The 20,784-nt window shown below is 33.9% G+C and overlaps 3 long non-coding RNA genes across 4 annotated transcripts; 2 read left to right on the top strand and 1 right to left on the bottom strand.

Annotated features, from left to right (window-relative positions):
• The first annotated feature begins 4,160 nt into the window (after positions 1–4,160).
• On the top strand, positions 4,161–19,936 carry LOC128214192 (uncharacterized). Of its 2 annotated transcripts, none has more exons than XR_008257879.1 (5): positions 4,161–4,304; positions 17,045–17,180; positions 17,427–17,530; positions 18,588–18,730; positions 19,355–19,936. It is a non-coding gene; the product is annotated as an uncharacterized LOC128214192 (long non-coding RNA). The 2 variants fall into 2 exon arrangements; XR_008257880.1 differs by lacking the exon at positions 4,161–4,304 and adding an exon at positions 16,383–16,467.
• Positions 5,223–7,160, top strand: LOC128214193 (uncharacterized). The gene is made up of 3 exons (XR_008257881.1): positions 5,223–5,430; positions 5,774–6,183; positions 6,428–7,160. It is a non-coding gene; the product is annotated as an uncharacterized LOC128214193 (long non-coding RNA).
• On the bottom strand, positions 6,199–8,105 carry LOC128214195 (uncharacterized). Its single transcript, XR_008257882.1, has 3 exons — positions 7,506–8,105; positions 7,154–7,306; positions 6,199–6,524 (listed from the first exon to the last, which is right to left on the bottom strand). It is a non-coding gene; the product is annotated as an uncharacterized LOC128214195 (long non-coding RNA).
• Positions 19,937–20,784: the final 848 nt, after the last annotated feature.

Raw genomic sequence — 20,784 nt, 5'->3', positions numbered from 1 at the left:
CTTTAATGTTGATATTTATTTTTGACTGGTGCATTTCACAGGGGCAGGTTGTTTTGTTTCTGTCTTTGCCTCTCTGTCTCTGTCCGTTTTGTTGTTTTTTGTTGTTGTTGTTTTTATCAATTTTTAGTAAGAATATGATGTGGTAACTGTAACTTGTGATAATTGGCAAAAAATAAAACTAAATTAATTCTTATTTTATTATCTTTGTAAAGGGGGACGACTTGACCCTGAATTTCCATATATATTTGCCGACATGACCCTGTTTAAGAAGCCATAACTTTATCAAAACTTTTGTGTCAAAACAACGCAACCTGCCCCTGTGGTAAGAGAGGAAATCAAAATTGAGCATGCAAGATTGTTTTATCAATGGCGATTGTTTATCAAAATGTCATGTACTTACACTGAGAGTGGCTGCAAGACTTTTCTATGCACATAGGTAAACAATCATCTTATTCACAGATGCTGTGCACATATTCATACATTTGGCTTCATATAGAATGAAACTTCATAAATAAGTATGCGCATATTTGATATTTTTTATCTCCATTTTGCAAAATTGAAATGATTTTTTCAAACGAACTTGGTATTGCTTGAAAATTTACGTTTCAAATTAAAAATGCTACCCACGGTAAGATGAAAATAAATCCGTTTGATGGTGGTAAGCATTCAATGGCGGCTTTATTGATAAATTTCCTCAATAAAACACTATGAAATTCACATCATCAGCGTCCGGAAGTAGTGATATCATACATGTATGTCTGACTCATTCGGCCGCTCCGATCAGAGTAAATTTTGAGGTCAATAAGTAGACTGGTACCCTGTTTTACTTTTCCTAAAAAATATAAAGTTATACAGGTACGCGGCATATGGTTTTTAGTTAACATTAATAGTATTTGAACAATAAATACCAAAAATCATGTTGCATTTAAAAATGTGCTAAGTGCCATGCGATGATTAGTTAAAAAAACTTTGTATCGAAAAGAAAATATCACGGAAACATGCAAATTATGTCGAAAAAAAGAACAGGGACCGACTTCGGAATACCAACATTGTATGCAAAGGATAACAATATTTTTTTTAAACCATTTTTCCTGGTTGTTTTCTACTTAGACCGCACGCTTTATTCGCTTTACGAATGAATTCACAAGACATTTCGAATGCGCGACGGGCACCTCGGTTAGCTGATACTATTTTCTTTTCGGATAAAAGAGAAAGAGGGTACCAGTCTATCAATACAGAGCATTGAACGGAAAAAAATCGATGCGTACTTTTCCAATATGTTCATATTCTTATTGCATATAATCTGACCGTATGCAAGAATATTCATGTAGTTAACCCGATTAACTCACTCGCTACGTATGAATTTCTTGTGATTCATTAAAAGAACATACAGTTAGCTTGAATTTGTTAGAAGAACTATTTTTATTGGATGTTTTCATTGTAATCAGTTCTGGTACTACTTTAATTATTCGAATTCGCTAACGGCAATCCAATCAAAATACAGCGTATGAATACATTACGTCAGTGAACCCCCAGATGCGGCTTGAGAATGCAGATAGCGCGTTTAAGGCTATGAACTAGGCCACAAGTGCCCTAGTCCAAAAAGCGCGTATGAAGAACACTCATTTTCTTGTTTCACACAATTGGTGCTCGCGCACCCTTGTCCGAAGGTCCGGATAATAATTTAAAAAATTCTGATTGCATTGCAGTAAAACTTAGTTTATACAGAGATGGCAATGTCAGGAAGTGCAGTTGAAAAGAACCGTAATCCTATCATGCATATTGATTTAGTTACCTCCCCTTTACAATTTCTTTTCATGATTGGTCATTGTCCGGGCTATATCTTGGAAAATACCAAAGGGATAAATAAAACTTCAAATATAGATAGATGGCAATGAGAGAAAATGTAAGCATAAGTTTTAATAACCTCTAATTTACCTGATATTTTTTTTAAAAATGGTTACTTGTCCAGGCCATATCTTGGAATAAATTGAATGGATTGAAATGCAACTTGAAATGTAAATACATGGCAATCAGAGGAAATTCCTAACCAAAGATCCTGCTCTTCATTTTTGTTAGTTATCTTACCTGAAACTCTTCTTATCTGATTGTTTTTGAAAATCAAAGTTTGTCCAGGTCATATCTTGAATATTTGTAAATTTCAATTGCTGTTTTTTTATTACATCTCTTGAAATTTACTTTAAAAAGAAATTCTCTAATCTGCCCGTATCTTCCATGTTGATGATTATATCCAAATTGTTTAATAAATGCTACGACCATTAACCCTCTTTAAGTACATTGTATGACAATGTCTGCCTTTTCAAAGTAAGTGGTCGTATTGGATAGATCCATCGCTTCCAGAGATATTCTTGTTGACAAATGTCGGGAAAGCTAAGATTGAATGGTAAAAAAGGTGCAAAGCCATGCCAACTCAAGGGATTTTTTAAATATGTCTCAGACTATACTGATACTAATTTTGGGACGCTCTTATATGCCCCAGAATTAAAAAAACCCATATTGTCTATGTTCCACCTATAATCCATTTCAGGCCGAATTTGCTAAAAATGATCTAATAGAGAAACTAATGGAAGAACATTGTGTTTACTTTTAACTTCAAAGAGGCGTTACTTACATTGCGAAGATTGAGTTATATCGGCTGTGAAAAATCGGGATATAAGGTTCGATATTGTACGACATAATTTTTGTAGTTTGATTCTGACTTAAAATAATAAGGATAATTAAACATGCATACTGTTAAGAAGCATTATTGTGCAATGTTATTATGTGAAGGTGTGAAAACTCACTCTGCCTTTAACAAGAGTAACATACCAATTGTACAAACCGATGGGATGGCACATTATGCCACGTGTTTGTTATATTTGTCTTTTCTTTTCTTGTCCACCTCTCAATTTTCAACTTCGGCCTTTCACCCCACACCATTGCTTCCGTCCTTCGCCCTTCAGAAGCGTCCCACGTTTCCACCCAAAACAGTTCTGGCTGTGTCATTAGTCAACAGTGAGTCGTTTTTTTTCCGGATACTCAGAAAGGCAGTTTCCGAGTTAAAATGTAGCTTTTACTATTCTTGTGAGGTTGCAAATAGCAGAAGGTATTTTAGACATTCGTTTGAACTCGGCTTCTCTCGCATGCTAGCGCAGCATCTTACCACTAGAAAACTATCCACCCCGTCTACAATATTTGATTTGTTTACCTCAAGGTATTGACATGTTGAGAACAATAATATAACATATAAGGCTGTTACTTTTACAATTTGTATCTTTCTTTAAAGGTTATCATTTACAAAACACCATTACAAAGAATTCTTATTAATTAGTATCGCATGGTTTGAAGTAATCTGTGCCATTTTCACACTCCGATAAAAAGTCATATTTCAAAACAGACATGGTTGCTACCGATTTTGACATTTTCCCGCTGCGTCCTATCTATGTTTTTTACCTCATCCGAGAAGTCTGAAATATGCTTCTTATTATCTGAGAAGCTTTGAGAAGCTTTAAATATTTCTCGGATTACATGTGACTCCTAAAAATTGGTATATTATATACAAAACAAATTCAGAGGGTCTGGGGTTACTGATTTTGTAAAAAAATCACTTGTGCACGGATGGTTTCCTAATAGTATAACTATCTGAAATGTCGTTTTGCGGCTTACGAACAATAAACAAGAACATCTGATTCATATATATATATATATATATATATATATATATATATATATATATATATATATCTACTACAGATATTAAGGTGACCATATATATATTAATCTAGGCATTATGGGGACCGTTGGATTAAGGCGACAAAAATTGGTCTCCTTAATATTTTCAGTCCAGATTTGATGTATCAAATGTCAATAAAAATGTCCATTGACAGTAAGTTGATAAGCTTGAATGTTTATTTACGAGATCATTTCATTGTTTTAAATATTATTCTCTTTTAATATTAAAAAAAATATTCTTAAACTTTAGTATATTTGTGTATCCATAAAAATAGCTATTAAGGCGACCAGGGAAAAAATCATAATTTTGGTCAAAAATAGCTATATACTAAGCATTTTTTATTGTTTTACTTTATTTAAAGCTTATTGTATATTATCCCGAAGTTTCATTCCATAAAAAACAGAAATGAGGAAATTCGATATTTCGTGTACCATCAGCATCCAAATTTTCAAGTATACAGAAATTTAACTTTCCGGAATATAACGGAAATTTTCGGGTATCTCCGTGGTACCATCTCCGTGCAATTATGCAGTATGGCGTTCATCTCTTACAGAAAGAGAATGGTAACTTGGTAAGTGTTTAAAATACATATTCAACGTTTTTTCGTTTATTTTTATGACTTTTGTACAGTTGTATAAATCGTCCACCCTTTGGATGAAAAGCAAATGATTTATCCGGATTTTGTTCATCCGAAACTAAATCACTAGTATCAACATCCGGTGTAATTTTTGCTTGTATTTTGGAGAAACTCGATTGATTTCTAGCAAACTTGGTTTACCACTACTGTACATCGTCCCTTATTATTATTTGGTATGTTCCAATCTAAAAAATGATTTGCTCCCATAACATCTCAGATTTTAATAAATAAAAGACGAAAGGATACAAATGCCTTACATTTTGTTTGTCAATGTCATGTCATTAGTCAGTCTCATCACCTTTGAATAGCAGAACAGAACGAACACTATCACCAATTCGTATTGTGGCTTTTTGCATGTGTCTTAAATTCTCATATTTGATAATAAATGCAACAATAAAATATTTCCCTTATTCTGCCACAGTTATGCACCAGTCAATTGTAACAATGGCGCCCAGGTCTTGTTTATACCGGGGATAGCAGGGGAAATGGGCCATGTTTTTACCTTCCAGGTGGACCGACAGTGCTGAGTGAATGCGGTGTTATTGTTTTTGCGCTGATAACAGGGAATGGGCCTAACCTAGGATGTCCCCAGGGGCATTTGACGGGAATCTGGTCATTTCGTAACCTTACCATTTCGTAACTGCTGATCTTGGTTATTTCGTAACCATTCTGTTAGTCAATTCGTAACCGTCAAGTAATCAATTGACCTTTCGACAGCGGCTTCTAAGCCACGCCCCCTGATATCAAGGGAGCGAACTCTGTCTATGTCCGTCAAACAAACGAGGAAGTAATGGCGTCTCGCGTCGTTTCGCTTTCCGATATTCCTGACAAATTATCATAAATGTGACATTACAATGCGAAAAAAATATAAGTCAAAGGAATTTGTAACTGGCTGCTACATCGGAAGGCTCGATATATCTTTAGAAAATGACGATATCTAACATTTACGGGGTGAAATCTATCCAAGTCAGAGAAAATCGGATAGCCGCCATGTTGTCAACATTGACATCGATACAAAGGAAAAGCGTGTGTGTGACGCATACTGTAAATGCAAACAAGGGTAAGTTTAACTTTTAATAACACCAGTCCTTCTTACAGTATTGTTGAAACAAAGATTAAATCATCGCACCAATATGAGTAAATCATAAATGGCCCGAATGGGGAACCCGGAAGTGACATTAAATAACAGTTACTTGCCAGCTATACAGTATAACCTTGTATTCTATAGTATGAGCAGAAATGGTTTATTGGGGTTATGCATAAAAAGTTTCAGTTCTAAGCGATTGAACACTCCCCCTTATGAATAATAATGTAATAGTTGACAAGTGACAATCGTGGGTGATACCAATCTGTAACTTTTGCATTGCTCAAACATTCATATGCTTTGATTTTTGTTCTTACAGAAATTGTGGAACATGTTCACACACTCTGGCTGTAAAAGTAGACCTGGGAGGAAAAGTGCCCCCGGTGTGGGGCTCGAACTCACAACCACCAGAACACTAGCCCGGCGCTCTAACCAACTAAGCTGACTGGGCAGCTGGTTCTAACCCACACACACTACCCTCCCCCCATTTACCGGTTAAGGCTGGTGGAGGGTCTCCTGCTATTTACCGTTGACACCATTAAAGTATTCTGATTGATGGAGATAAAGAAGTCCCCTTATTATTGTCTTCAACAAGCCTACCGCCACAGGGGACCTAGCATAAGACCGGAAACCGCCCCCCCCCCCCCCACACACACACATGATATTTGCCAGTCCAGGCAATGTCAACCGCAAGAGAAAACCAGTGATGACAAGTTTTACAAATAAACGGTAGGACCTATTTTAAAGCTTTTTATAACATTTAGTTTTTACTTTGCTGTACAAAAGTAATGGACTATTTGTCCAGAGAAAAACAACAACCACAAAACATTAGCTAGTATCTTGTCAATATTTCATTATGATATACATGTAGAAAGCAAACATCAAAGGCAGTAGCATTTACAGCTAGTATTAAAATATTTAACAATACATGTAACTGATTTATTTTAATATTGGCATCTTTTATTTATTTCAGGAAAGTGTGGTCTTTTGAAGAGAGTTCTTGAAGTTGTTCAGCATGTTGTTTTGATGGATTCTTGGAAGGATGTACCTCTATGATGTTAGCTTCAGTTCTGGAGTATAACACCAGTTGTTGCATATTTAATATCAGATTTATTAAATACATTGTTGTTTTGCAAACATTACTTAAACTTTGATATTTCTTTAATGTTTATGTATGATATTGTAGGTGAATATCTCTTTATTGCAATGGCAAATATATTTTAAAATATATAGCATTAGCAGAAGTTATTTTTCACTGTTAAAGCTGCACTTTCACAGATTGATCACTTTGACAACTTACACAGGATTCGATTGCATTTATCATGTTTTGGCTCGGAGAAGTTTGCTTTGTGATTTATATATTAGGTCTTAATTTAAAGAATGCCAAAATAAGCCGATTCTGAGACAAAACGTGTCAAACTAGAATTCTGTGAGAGTGCAACTTTAAGAATACTGTTAATCGAGTGTGCATGTGATCCGGACTCTGAACATTGGATGAACTATCATTAAATATTGTAGATTTACGTAAATGGCCCAAAATATAAGAATAACAATGAAAATACATGCATGTTTGACTTGTTCTTTATTCATAATAAGTCTAAGTCTTTACAGCACATGTTTGGCAGAATCAAGTTCTAATGAACATAATAATTGATTTAAATGTACAGTGAAATAAATTGTTTTATACAGAAAATAAAACCTTAACGATTCAGACCGATCTGTTCTCGTTTTGTTTTGGTGGCTCAAATATTTATCTGAGTTTTGGAGGAGGCCTAGCTGGTGTGAGCTGGTCAAATACAGTAGCTGCTTGAGGGTCAATGTTTTCTTGATTGGATTTCCCGTCGACAAAGTGCTGATATGAAAATAAGAAATCTATGAAATGTGTCGGAATGACTTCTACAAAAGCCATTGTTTACATAGGAACCATACGAGTATATGAGATTCGGAAGCATGCGATGGTTCGGACAAAAATCTAGTTGTACGATATTTCCTGATTTACTTTGAAAGCAAAGCAGTTTATAAAAATTACATAACGGTATCAACAAAAATACCTCTATCTTGAATGAAATCAATCGTGTCCATGTTGAACCTGATATTAAATGGCCATTAATGCCGATTTGACAACACAAGCCAAAGCATAAATGTACGATGTTTATAGTTTAAAAATAGTAACACTTATTTAGGTCATGCACGGACAATTTCAGTATTAAATAAATTTTGAGCGGATTGAAATAAGTAGTTTTGTTCAAAAAAATACTTTTGTACAGACGTATAGATGTTTCGCCTTTGAACGATCTTTCAAAATTTCCAAGTTCAGCTGTTGATGAGGTCTTCCACAGAGTCTGATACAGCACTTGCATTTTTCTAAATAACTCACTGGTTTCGAATACAGAACGAATTGTAAGCCATCTTTAGTCGGCCTGGCTACCTTGTATCCGAATTACAAGTGCCATGACAACACCTTTTTACCATAATACTTAAAAAGGCGAGGAATTGCCAGCGCATGTATATGACGGACTCTGGTCAGTTTGACGGACAAAATGGCGGATAGCAACACGGCTTATCAGCCCTACATTCTGATTGGCTGATAGGACCTGTCAATCAAATCCTGTCGTAAGGTCAATTGCTCATATAATAACCACCATTTAACAAGGTGATAAATAGTACACTTAGCACCTCGTTAAGTGTATTGTTCAAACCTGGATGTATATTGCACAGCAACCAAGACACCAATTGGGAGACATTACTCGAATTCTCACTAGTAACAAGCCAATAATTTATGTTACTCAATAGTTATTAGATATATATATATCATGCTAAAGTAGAAATGATTTGTTATACTACCAAAATATGTTAATTATTTTCTTACATTTTGCTTACTTATAAACAATAATTAAAGACTGATCGCGATGTATTTTTGAGTAAAATTACGTTTACATAAATGATCATTCTTGACCTTTTTCATTGACTATATTTGTTTGAATTGTTTAAAACGAACAAAATTTTGTTCTGTTTTTTTCTCAATTGATTCATATTCTGCATACTTTATATCCGAAACCGACAAAAAACAACCTTAAATTATTTGTTAGGCCAAATAAAAAAATAGGTCTGTTTCAGGTTACCCGACCGACCCTATTTTTCCCGCCGACCCTAACCTATTTTTCCCTGAAAAAAATGTGATTTGGGTACGAAAAGCATTTGTTACGAAATGTATGTACGTAAAGTTGACAATATTAGAGTTGGATTTTTTGAATGTATTTACCGTACTTCACCTTAGAGTTCGGACACCTTAAAATAATTAATTTTTCGCTCTACGAATTCATAGAAAATAACCATTTTTACATTTTATTTACATGTATGGTAAACCTGCCTTTTTTCTTCATGTCTGCATTTTACCACTTATTAATTTATCCGTAGTTATCAATGGTTATTACGCCTATAAGTCACTGTAGCTCCTTCATCAAGATGGTTAAAATCCCATTCAACACCATTTTATACATGCATTGAAATGAATAAACACCTTTTATCGGCTTCAGATCAAACAGTCCCATTGTGTGACGTCACATAACTCAGTTATACCCACGAGGATCTCATGGAGAGCATGGATATTGTTATGCAGGATTAATGTGTCTGGTGTTTTTTTTATTGTAACTTGAGTATTGCATTTATAACTTTAATTCATCACATTTAATAGTTACCTGTATCATTGAATGTGTTGACTTTATTGTTTTCATGCCAAGAAATCCTATCCAATTTTCAATTAAGAAGGAAACCCCTGTATGCCAGCATATACCTGGATTTTAGCAGCATATGCATTATGTTCCATTCAGTGGTTTTGTGCTAAGGGTTAAAGGACTGACTTGGTTCTCCATGAAATTTTTATCAGTTATCTGCTGTTACAGCTAATTCATTTCATTTAATGGCCATTACGACCAGCATGAAATTCAGGGGAGCAATAATTTTGGTCATTTTTCGGAAAAATCTTTCTATAGTGCATGGTTCTTAGATTTAACGCTTCATCTCATTTTGTTGATTACGACACTTGTCAAAAATAAAAATAAAAATTCAATAATAGTTTATTATTAAGTATTGACATGATTTTCTTAACTATAAAAAGTATAATTATTAATTAACTAAGCTAAGCATTACATCTTTGATATTGTTTATGAACAATCTCCTTGATAACAATATTTAACTATCTAAACCACACTCTTGTTATTATGTTTAATTATGTTTAAAGATTGAAAACATCAAGTACAAATGTACTAACTATATTTCTTAGTTCCCCGACAGCTAAATATTTTCCTCACGCCGGCCAAATCCTAATAGCCTCTTATAGAACAATACCGTAATCAAGTCGTTTAATTTAACAACTTGAGTACGGTATTGTTCTATAAGAGGCTCTTAGGATTTGGCCGGCGTGAGGAAGTTTTTTGAAACAAATAGAATCACAAACCCCAGTCAAACTTATCAACTTCCGGCTCAAAATGTTATGACTCATGTATATTTAATAAAATGATACCGGGGAGTTGTTTATCTGTGGATGTCGAAAATCTGCTTAAAGGGGCTATACTCCGTATGATAAAATAGCGGAAAAAAAGAGAAATTTTTCGAAAACTGACATAAACTTGGCATCGATGTGTACACTGCATTGAAACTTACTAACTGAAGAACCCGGTCTCCGACACAGTTTTTTTTTACATTTTGGTACTTTTTTTTACAATTATGATAAAGCGTAACACAGTCCATTAGATAATTGTCCTGAGATTCGTTACAGAAGAAAACTTTTTTGGTGCGAATCTGGTGTACAGTCCCTTTAAGGGTTCATTGTACTTTGCGCTCATTATAAATAGATAAATGAAGGGTCTTCGCATTGATACAAAAAGCTTAGTTCCTTCATTCACAGCAACATATAATTGATTTACGCAAGATTAGCAGCATCAGTAGAAGTTATATGATAGTTAGTAGAAGGAATAGTAGTAGCTGTTGTTGTAGAAGTGGCAACAACAACAACAACAATTCAGCAGGAGCGGCAGTAGTTTAGGGGTATCATCATCATCATTATCATCATCATTATCATCATCATCATCATCATCATCGGTGGTGGTGGTGGTTGTGGTGGTGCTGACGGTGGTGTTGTGGCGGTGGTGTTGACATTGGCAATAGCAGAAGCAGTAGTGGCAGTATCAACAACAATAGCTGCAGCATTACCACCTGTATTACTAAGACTTAAGAGCACACATATTAAATGACCAACATAGTCGGTTCTGTTCGGTGGGGTTAAATACCTATTTACAGTAACGTTCTGAGTCATGTTATTATTTGGGGTGGGGGTGGGTCAATATTTTACAGAAAAGGAGTCACCCAAGGACAGCGACCATTGTTGTGAGTTTATGTCAGTCAAAACATGTTCTTTCACAGGTCACGGTATGAAGACAATGCCAGATGAACACAAAACTAAGCAATTTTTTAGATTGAAACATTGCAAAAACAAATCCCAATCAGTTATACGAAAATGCATTTTAACCGCCTCATGTGTTCATGATAATATGAACAAAATTGAAGTAAATTTAACATTCGGAGATTCATTTTTGCCAATGTGATATATTTTTTCAAGTTTCGTTTGTATTTCCCATTTTCCATGGTGTATACGTATACTTACGAACTCAATATTTTTTACATTGAAATAAAAACAACAAAGCTTTAAAAATGAACAATAAGAGTGTGTGTTTTTGTTAAAAAATGTGAACCCAATAAATCTGACATTTTAAAATCAATATCCATACGCTTAGTAAAGCATACCCTTAAATATAATTCGACCTACGAGACGGCCAGATTCATATATAATGTAATATAGGTTACATTTTCATTCCAAATAAAACGGTTGGTTAAGCATACCATTTTCATTAACATCTGTCATACACATGTATGTCTAAAACGATAATGTTACTCATTAAAAACATCATATTTTTGTTTAAGAATAAGTAAATAATAAGTTTTACTAAATTAAGTACTCTGTAATTTTAATTAATTGTAGTTAACACTTGATACTTCTTCACGTCTTTCTGGGCAAAATTAAATACATTCTTCCAAATCTTGACCCAAACTACAGCAACTCCCTAGATATGAAAACATGATTAAACACATGGTCAGATTCTCGGTCAATTAGGGGTTAATGTGTAGCTGAAATTGGCTCTTGTGTAGAAATGAAAAGTGGAAAAATTGGCTGGTATTTCTTGGCATGATTGATGTTTCAATGAGTATTACTGTACGATTATTGCTTCATAAAGTCTATATTAAAAGTGTGATACAAGTTTCAAAGTTAATTGGCGGATCGTTTTACAAACATGTCATGTCTGTGTTTTAATCTCTGCATTGCCCTTGTTGTTTCTTTAATCCTCCATTGAATATATCACACATCCTTTTCACCAGGCAATAAATCGTTTAGGATGGGTAGTAACCAACTAACTTATCACAGTGATGTATACGGTTAGGTAATCTAGCCAGGCATTGTAACGATAAAGATCAATAATTTTTGTCTGTGAGACTTAGTAACTGTAAAAGTTCAGTCAATGTCCTTTGGGTGTCCGAAAATTAGGTACCTAAAATAAATTATTTTTGAAAATAATAATGGATGTCGGAATTTATAGAATGTCCGAACTCTTAAGGTGAATTACGTTTGTGCTTGTGTGGCAGGTATGTTTCAATTCTTGAACTATATTTTCTTGTCAGATACAAATGTGTCAGATACTGACTTTCGGATTGATATGTCAGACTTAAGTGTGCAATTTTGGCAATAAAACCTGCATGTTACTTGTTCTTCAAACCTGAACCCCCAGGTCCTCTTGACAGCATTGAGGTTTCCTTGGCTAATGGCTTATATGGTAAATTTGCTGTCCCACTCTTCATGTAATTATTTTTCAGGGAGGTTAGTATTCTACAGAGGGTGATTGAAAGCAAACGGATGCATAAAGAAAAGTAAAACCGTTCCTGGAAAGTCTCAAATAATAGCAGAGTGGTGTACCATAACTTAGTTGAAATCCAACCACCATTGTCAAAAGTATTTAACCAGACAAATAAAGAATGTTTCCTTTGAAGCATGTAACATGTTTAAAAACTACTGATAAACCTGAAAATTGATGACTTTTATTTTTGTTACTTTCTGAGTCAACAGTTACTGAAATCAATATATCAAAAAAAAAAAAAAAAAAAAAATATTCCGACCTACCTACCCTATTTTTTTTAGCAGTGTTACCTGAAACACACCTATTTTTTTATTTGGCCTTATGGTATTAATTTCCAATAACAAGATACAAAATTAAACATATCGGCACATTTTTAATACAATAAGCATATAAAAAGCGCATAATCTCATTCGGCAAACTCACTACATTTTACAATACTTCTATGCAATTTAATAAAAAAGAAATTCTAAAGTAATATGGTCTATATATTTAAAAAATATTGGCTTAAGGTCACAATTCCTCTCAATGGTAGAACATCTATGAATTAAAAAATTATTACATTTAATATTCAGCCTGCTTATAATATTTCCTTCGCAACATAAAAAAATAGCTAGTGTGAATGTTTCTATTTGTCATAGTTTCAGAGTTTATTGGCAAATCGCACTACACTATTAGGAATAAAGAAGGAATACAACTACTAGATTTAACTTTGTTTATGTTGTTATTTTTATGTTTTATACTTACAATAAACTTATTTTGTAAATTCAAATGGTATTAAATTAATTCCTCATAATTATAGGAGTCAACGGTTAAGATATGACCATTCGATTTCTTAACGGTTACGAATTGACTAACACAATGGTTACGAAATGACCAACAATGAGTGGTTACGAAATGATCATAATTCATTTGACAGGGCTTTTACCAGCTGTTTGTCTGTGCAGAGCGGGAATTTTACCTGGGATTGGCTGGACCGAAAGTCAAAGTCCCCGCTATTAGCAGGACCTTGGGGGCCCATGCTGCAATTGACTGTTGCATTATTTGGATTTTTTTTTAACTTTATGACACGCCCCCCTACAGTATTTTATAGTCAAGTTTAGTAATATTTTTTTACAGAAATTGGATAACTTAACAAGTAAAGTAAACTGTACTGAGCTTTTAAACAAACCTACATACTTATAAATCAAAATTGATATTTTAGGGTCTACACTGAATAAACCCAAAATGTTAGTTTTGATTTGCTAAATTCGAACAGTATTTAGTCAATCCACACAAAATTTACAGGATCATCAGATAACAAATTTTCTAAAAATTCTCTGTTTGCCAAATAGGGAAGACAGGTTTAAGTGGGATTAAAAGGTTGCTATCTGTGACCAAAAAAAATACTGTTCAAAATTGTGAGTATTCATTTATCTTTTGTTCAGTAAAGAGCATGCAATGGCATAGTGGTTGGATTAGATAATCTGACAGCGGTGCTGGACGTCAGGAGTTCAAATATTGTTGTGAGTTCAATGTACCAAAAGAATACCTTTGGAATACACTACCGGGTATTATCTATAAAAATGGCAGAGCAAATTGCCCATATTGTAGTAATGTCTTAGATCCAGCTTGGATAACTTGGACACAGTAAGCGGTTCACACCCAGGGAAATTCTCAGATAAAACAGCGCCTATAAACTTGAACATTACATTTTTCATTGAGACAATTAAAGAAAAAACATTATTGCTGATCTTTTGAAAACAAATCCTCTAACATTCAAATATTTAATTTGTTGGATGAACTAAGGTTTATATTGATAAGAGATTGCTTCAGTTGGATTTAAACTAATCACCAACAAAAATATATGCATTTAAATCACACAATGTAAACAACTGCGCCACATATCTTATCTGTATGTTTTGGGTTTTTAAAATTTAGCAGTTAAATATAGATTAGCATACTGGTAGGTCTGGTTGATCTGTTGCTTTAGTTGCTAAGTAAACATAATGTCAGTGATTTCATCACTATTTCTATTAAAATATCAGTTTTCTTCTTCAGGGCTTCTCACATTTGCACCATTTTTTTACCATTTGAATCATAAAAAGATAACAAACACAAGAACTTAACACTTTGTGAATATTTAAGGAATGTAAGAGGTCAGATTTCAGATTGCTCATTATTGCTGGAACACTAAATACTTTATTTGATTGTGTACACTGCACTTTCTTGTTAAGCATTCATCCAAATCATTTGGGTAAATTTTGGCAGAAAAACTGCTTTTGGATTTATACTGGTCATCAAAACCGGCACTGACAAAACATAAGACGTGTTTATCTAATGTGCGGGAAAGAGGTTTAAAGGTGTCGACCCACAACGAAAGGCTTGCGGGTTGCAGTACCCCTTTAAGTAGTTCTTGAAAAAAATGATTCTCTGAGGTAGCATTTGATTATGTGTACATTGTATTCTTGTATGTATTTTCAAGTTAACACATGATTTATATAAGGTTTGTATAATTTTAGTTTTATTTAAGTTTTAAAATTTTGATTTTTTTTTTAAGATTTGCCTGCCCCTGTCTGAACACTTAAATTCTTGGTCTTTGGACTATTGTCTGCAACTTCAAAACACACTTTTTGGAACAGGACACATTTTCCTGATATTTTATCCAGTTTGACTGCAATATAAGTTGTATTTATCAATAATTTAAGTAAAAAATGACATTTATATTTCCATGATTACCTGGTAGTTATTTGTTAATTTGTTTTAATTCATGGATAGGTTTATTGCGAGTGTCATGAAAAGCTGGAACTTTTCAGTACACAACATGCAAACTGAGAATGAACTGTGTGTGCCGGCTTTGTGAACAAAAACGCAAGGCGGCTACTGAATTTATTGTGTTAAATCTGACTTGGGAGTAAGAGTGCATCTTTAACAATTAAAGAAATGTTGTAAAGAAATATTCCGTTTATGATTATGTCATCACATATTGAATATAAATGAATTTGCATTAGCATCAAATACTACAACTACAAACTTTTAGAGAAAATGTCATTTTTGTACTATGACCTTTAAATGTCATTGACTTGACCTTGAGGTATAGGAATGCGACATATTCATTTAAGAAACATTAAAACACATGAGCAATTTACATTGCGGCCATTTCCAATAATTTTTAGCATTATGACCCGACTATATATGATATACTTAGATTAATATGAATTCATTGTACAACGATTGTGAAGAAATTAATTTACATTATTATGCCTGTTACTTTCGACTTCGTCTAGATATTTTCAACAATATATAATGTTATTCATGCAAGAACTAGTTGAACAAGATATTATTTAGATTTTAAGGTCAAATGGTTATATTTGCCAGAAAAAGTCGGGCAACCTACATGATAACAAAACATTATTTACATTTGTAAAGGTTTCGTACCATTTTATTCGACAAAAGAGTTCAATAGCATGCCCTTACTTTTAAAATGTTGATGTAGCGGTACTGTGACGGTGTTCGAAAAAAAAACCCACCGTACTCGTGCTAGGGAGAAGGGATTTTTTTCAATGGACTACACGTTAAATTATTTGGCCAGTAATATCATTCAGTTCGACAAAGAATAATAATGAATATTGGATTGAAAATGGTCCAATGTTGAAAACACTTGTGTTGTATTCAAATATTTTAAATCACAAGTGTATTGTTTCTTGAAATTAATTATACGACTTTAGCTAGAACATTGAGGAACACTACGCAATTTCCGATATTCGTGAAAAAACACTACAAGTGCGAAGTGGTCGCATGTTTTGTGAAGTACTAATCTAAAGTGTTCTAATTCATACATGATAGAAACATATTCACATCTCATATTTTATAAATATACTATCTAATCAATCATAAAACAATATTCAAGATATCCTTGGGACCCCCCCCCCCCCCTTCCCCTGGACACGCAATACAATTCGTGTTTCGCTGATCTGTTGGCTGGGATCAGATCATCCATTTAGGGATTTAGATATGTTACCCCAGCCACCAGGCTGAATGTTTAACCGTCACCAGACACTCTGCCATGAATGTGAGAGAGTTTAAAGCTATTTCTTATTTTCCTGTGTAACTATATTGATGTTTGATTAAATTTACGCCGTCGTGTTACTGAGTAACAATTTGAAATTGGGCCAAAATCATCAAGCTAGAGCTTTGCATAATCTTTTTCAAACTTCTGGGAGATTTCTGCCCTTGAAAGTATTTGCTCGCAGCCCGCCTCAAAGTTACACTTCGTTCAGTATTTAAAGCTTTCGGATACACTTCTTTGTTAATTTGAGATCTTAATGACGCTACATTGTACTTCTAAGTAAATAGATGCTCAAAGTAACTAGATGCTCTGGGTGTTCACTGGGTGACAAAGGCTACCCAGTATTGGTTGTTTCTTTTTTCTGAAAAGATGTTTCTAGTGAATTGCCAAGTTGCAGTGGTTTTGACGCCACAGAACCAGCACAGCTCCATGACAGATATATATGTTTTCGTCATTGATGTCAGTACTGCTGTATTGGTGGCCTCACAATTTCTGTGTGGAAATGTCATCTGATACACTCATAACGGCGTATTTCTAGCATAGCTTTCATAAGTGCATGGCCATTTTCTGTCATTTTCAGATACACTGTGTTGTGTGTGGATAAGAAATGCAGAGTGGTACCACCAATCACCTAAGCCACCATTCCCCTAACAGACAAAAGGCTCATGGGGACAGTTCCTGCAGTTTACAGCAAATTGTAGCCCTACAAACTTCAGGTAAGTGATAAATCTGGGCTTCAAGATATCTCTGTACTCACTTTAAGTTTATACTTCATTTGAACAAAACTTACAATTTCAGCATCAAAATCCAGGTTTAGATCCCAGACCGAACCTTGTCTCCTTTATTAAACTTCATTTCAGATAATCTATAAGCCACATACATGTTCACTACTTATGGCGGATAAGAACTTTCGCAAATTGATTATAAATGCGTTTTCCCAGATATACACCCTCCTCTTGCAGATACTGCCAAGCTTGGGTGCACTGGGCCGGTTATCCAGCCGTGTGGAATCAACATCTCCAGCTGAACTTGGGCCGGGAATTATATAAGAATCCTTAGCAGCATGGTGAGCTTTTGTGTATTTATTTCCAGGCTCGTATACCCGTCCAGACTTCTGCGTTTAAGCTTTCCTTTCGTCATTTTTTTAAATAAGGTATCTCAAGTCTTTCAATGAAATCACAACTTTGGAGGCTAGATTTAAATTAAGGAACCATTATGTGTAGAAAGCCTTTTGGGTGATTTAAAATCAAATTAGTAAACAGGATTCTCATGGTTCATGGTTTATAATTGGCCTTGTGGACCTTTCATTCTTTACTTTGGTAAGAGCCGCTTAGGTATGTAAGAAGGGGGGAGGGGGGGGGGGGGGGGGGGTACAGATGTGATAGTAAACAGTGTTTAATAAGGTATATTTGTTTTTATTTTATCACCATTTTGAAGGTAATGATTGTGTTATCAGGGATAAGTAACAAGTTTAACATAAACACTGTAACATGTTCTTTATTTCAAATAAAGCTATAAATTATCTCTGGAGAATTTAGTCTGATCTCCATTTCTCAGAAAATGTAGCTGTCTAAGTGCCTATTCCATCAATGAGTATCACTGTCTTTAAATTGCTGTTGTGGTACAGTTTAAATGGCAAAAGTTTTATGGCCCTGCTTGTTTGCAACTCCTCATTCATTTTTGTACAGCGAGAAAAGTAAGGGAATTCTAGAGATTTACTAGAATTATGGATTGTTTTTACTAGAATTATGAATTGTTTTTCTTGAGTTACACAGTACATAAGGAGGAATTAGTGTGTACACAACTCCTCATTTTATTCCTGTTTATTATTTATATATGTAACATAGATGTGTACAAGACCTACGGTACTGTAGAAACATGACATAAAAGAGCTCACTTTGATTAATTTCCTCAAAAAAAGATATCTTTACTGTTAAAGTAAGAACTTTTACTGCATAGTAAGTAATGTCTTCTGCTCATCTTTATGACATCATTACATGGAATGATGTCAACTTCCCAAGACACATTTCCACATGGCGCAGCTCATTTATATATATTGCTGATGGATTGTTTAGAATGGGACAGTTTTAATTGGACATAATGTTTTAATCGCCATTTTACAGAGTGCCAGCCAGTCATTGCTGTTCTTTGCATTCTCGACTTTCCAATAGACCATAATCCTTTGCGGCATGGTGACTTCCGGTTTATTTCCGGGTTATGACGGATTACAGTAACAGCGATAAATACGGACAAATTATCATTCCAGGTTTGTTATAATTCATTTATTTTTATTAGATTTGTCATTTTAATGAGTTTATATTACATTATTGTGATATTATTTGAATGTCATGAGCTATAAATCGCTTGACTGTTTACTTGGACAGTTAGTTCTGGTGGGTGGGGTAGATGGTTCAGAAAAGACTGCAGTTACTATTCTTATTGGAGTATTATAAACAACAAATTCTCATCAATTCTAAAACATTTGTTTTGAAAATTAACACAAATAATACATTAGTCTGTTTTACTATCTGACATTCATAATCTAATGAGGAATCTGTATGTACATTACCAGGTATAACTAATAGTCTTATGAATGAACATAAATAAATCATCATCAATATAAATTATGATATTTATACTGCTGTGTGTATTTTATTACTATGTAATAAACATTTTACTTAGAGTAATTATGACATGCTGTCACCTGTGTAGTCTTCTGAATGATTTGTTATTTTCAAATATTATGATGGCCACCGGACTAGTCGCATACCCCCAGGGCTGGAATTAAATCGGGCTCCAGATTGTCTTAAAACCCATCCATAAATAAGTCTGAGAGTAACTTACTTTTTTATAAAAATATGTTTTTTATGTTCCATTCCTTTCTTTACAGATATGATTCAAATATGCTGATGTTACCTTCTGAGATCATTACTTTCAATGAAGAACATCACTACAATTGGTTGGGCTGCTAGATTGGTAGCAACGTGATGGACAGCTAGTACCTGACATGCTATTGTTGGTTTGGCATCTATTGCTTACTGGGCCGCTATATTGGATGGACCATACGTGTTGGTTGAACAATTATAAATGGTTGGACTGGAAGTGTTGGTTGGACCACCAGTGTTGTTTGGACTGCTTGTTGGACAGAATGTGTGATAGACAACTAGTGTTATTTGAATCACTGTTGGGTCATATTGGTTTGATTCCCATTGCTAGTACTTGTTGGATCTCTTTTGTTGGTTGAACTGTTGTTTTTTGACTGTTATTATTGATATTCATACATGTATAATATGTTAAGTGCTTAGTATTCAACACTTATTATTATTATTGTTATCATAAGAAATATTATTATTCAAAAATCATATAAATATATAAAATTAAATATTTTTTATGTCCTTGTACTTTAGTTATGTTTTACATTTACAATGTGCATCATAATGTCTTATTATATGAACAACTCTTTTTATAGATATTTAAATAAACATTAATTCTGTTTAACCATTTTTTGTTTCTTTTGCTACAATTTGTATGATAGTGTCAGACATTTTCTACAGAAATGATAAATTTGTCATAAAAAAGCACAGCAAAAAAATCAGAGCTCATGGTAACTTCTTTAAATGCTGATTCTCATCAAAATGAATAAGTTGAATTGCATCATTGAATGTATGATTCTTCATTTAATTTGATGAGATCTCCTGCCAATTGACCTTTAGGGACATGCACCTTTAAAACTGCAATCTTTCAGATTAACTGATTTTGATATCATTGCCTTCAATTCAGTCAGTCATATAAGATGATTCACAAAATAACAGATCTCAGTTGTTTGAAACACTGTCAAAAGACTCCATTTTCTTAAAGCGTTAGAAACGCTTTTTAACCATAAATATATCCATTTTCAAACAAAGATACGTACAAATATTATCTGATCTTCTATCAGCAATCTTTTATCACAGGTTTTCAGACATTTTTTTGTCAAAACGGTCAAGATAATTCTGTAAAAAATGTATTCTAATCTTCCATCAGCAATCTTATATCACTGGTTTTCAGACATTTTTTTGTCAAAATAGTCAGTCTGAGAATGCAGCTTTAAACTTGAGCACTGTATTTACAATGATGAACAATTATAGTTATGAAAATTAAAATACATAGGAGCAGATGTATTGAATCATTCAAGTCTTGAAATATTATGTATGATCTTGCTGGACATGAGCCTATTGTTTCTGGAAATTTGCATGTGTACCAAGTTTCATTTAAATCTCAAGGCTGTTTGAATTTGGGCCAAGAAAATATTCGGCCTACAGTACTGCGCTAACGACACCT

The sequence above is a fragment of the Mya arenaria genome, chromosome 13 (genome assembly GCF_026914265.1).
Source record: "Mya arenaria isolate MELC-2E11 chromosome 13, ASM2691426v1".
Classification (NCBI taxonomy): Eukaryota; Metazoa; Mollusca; class Bivalvia; order Myida; family Myidae; genus Mya; species Mya arenaria.
The sequence above is the reverse complement of the archived record's forward strand: the minus strand, read 5'-3'. Positions and strand labels throughout refer to the sequence as shown.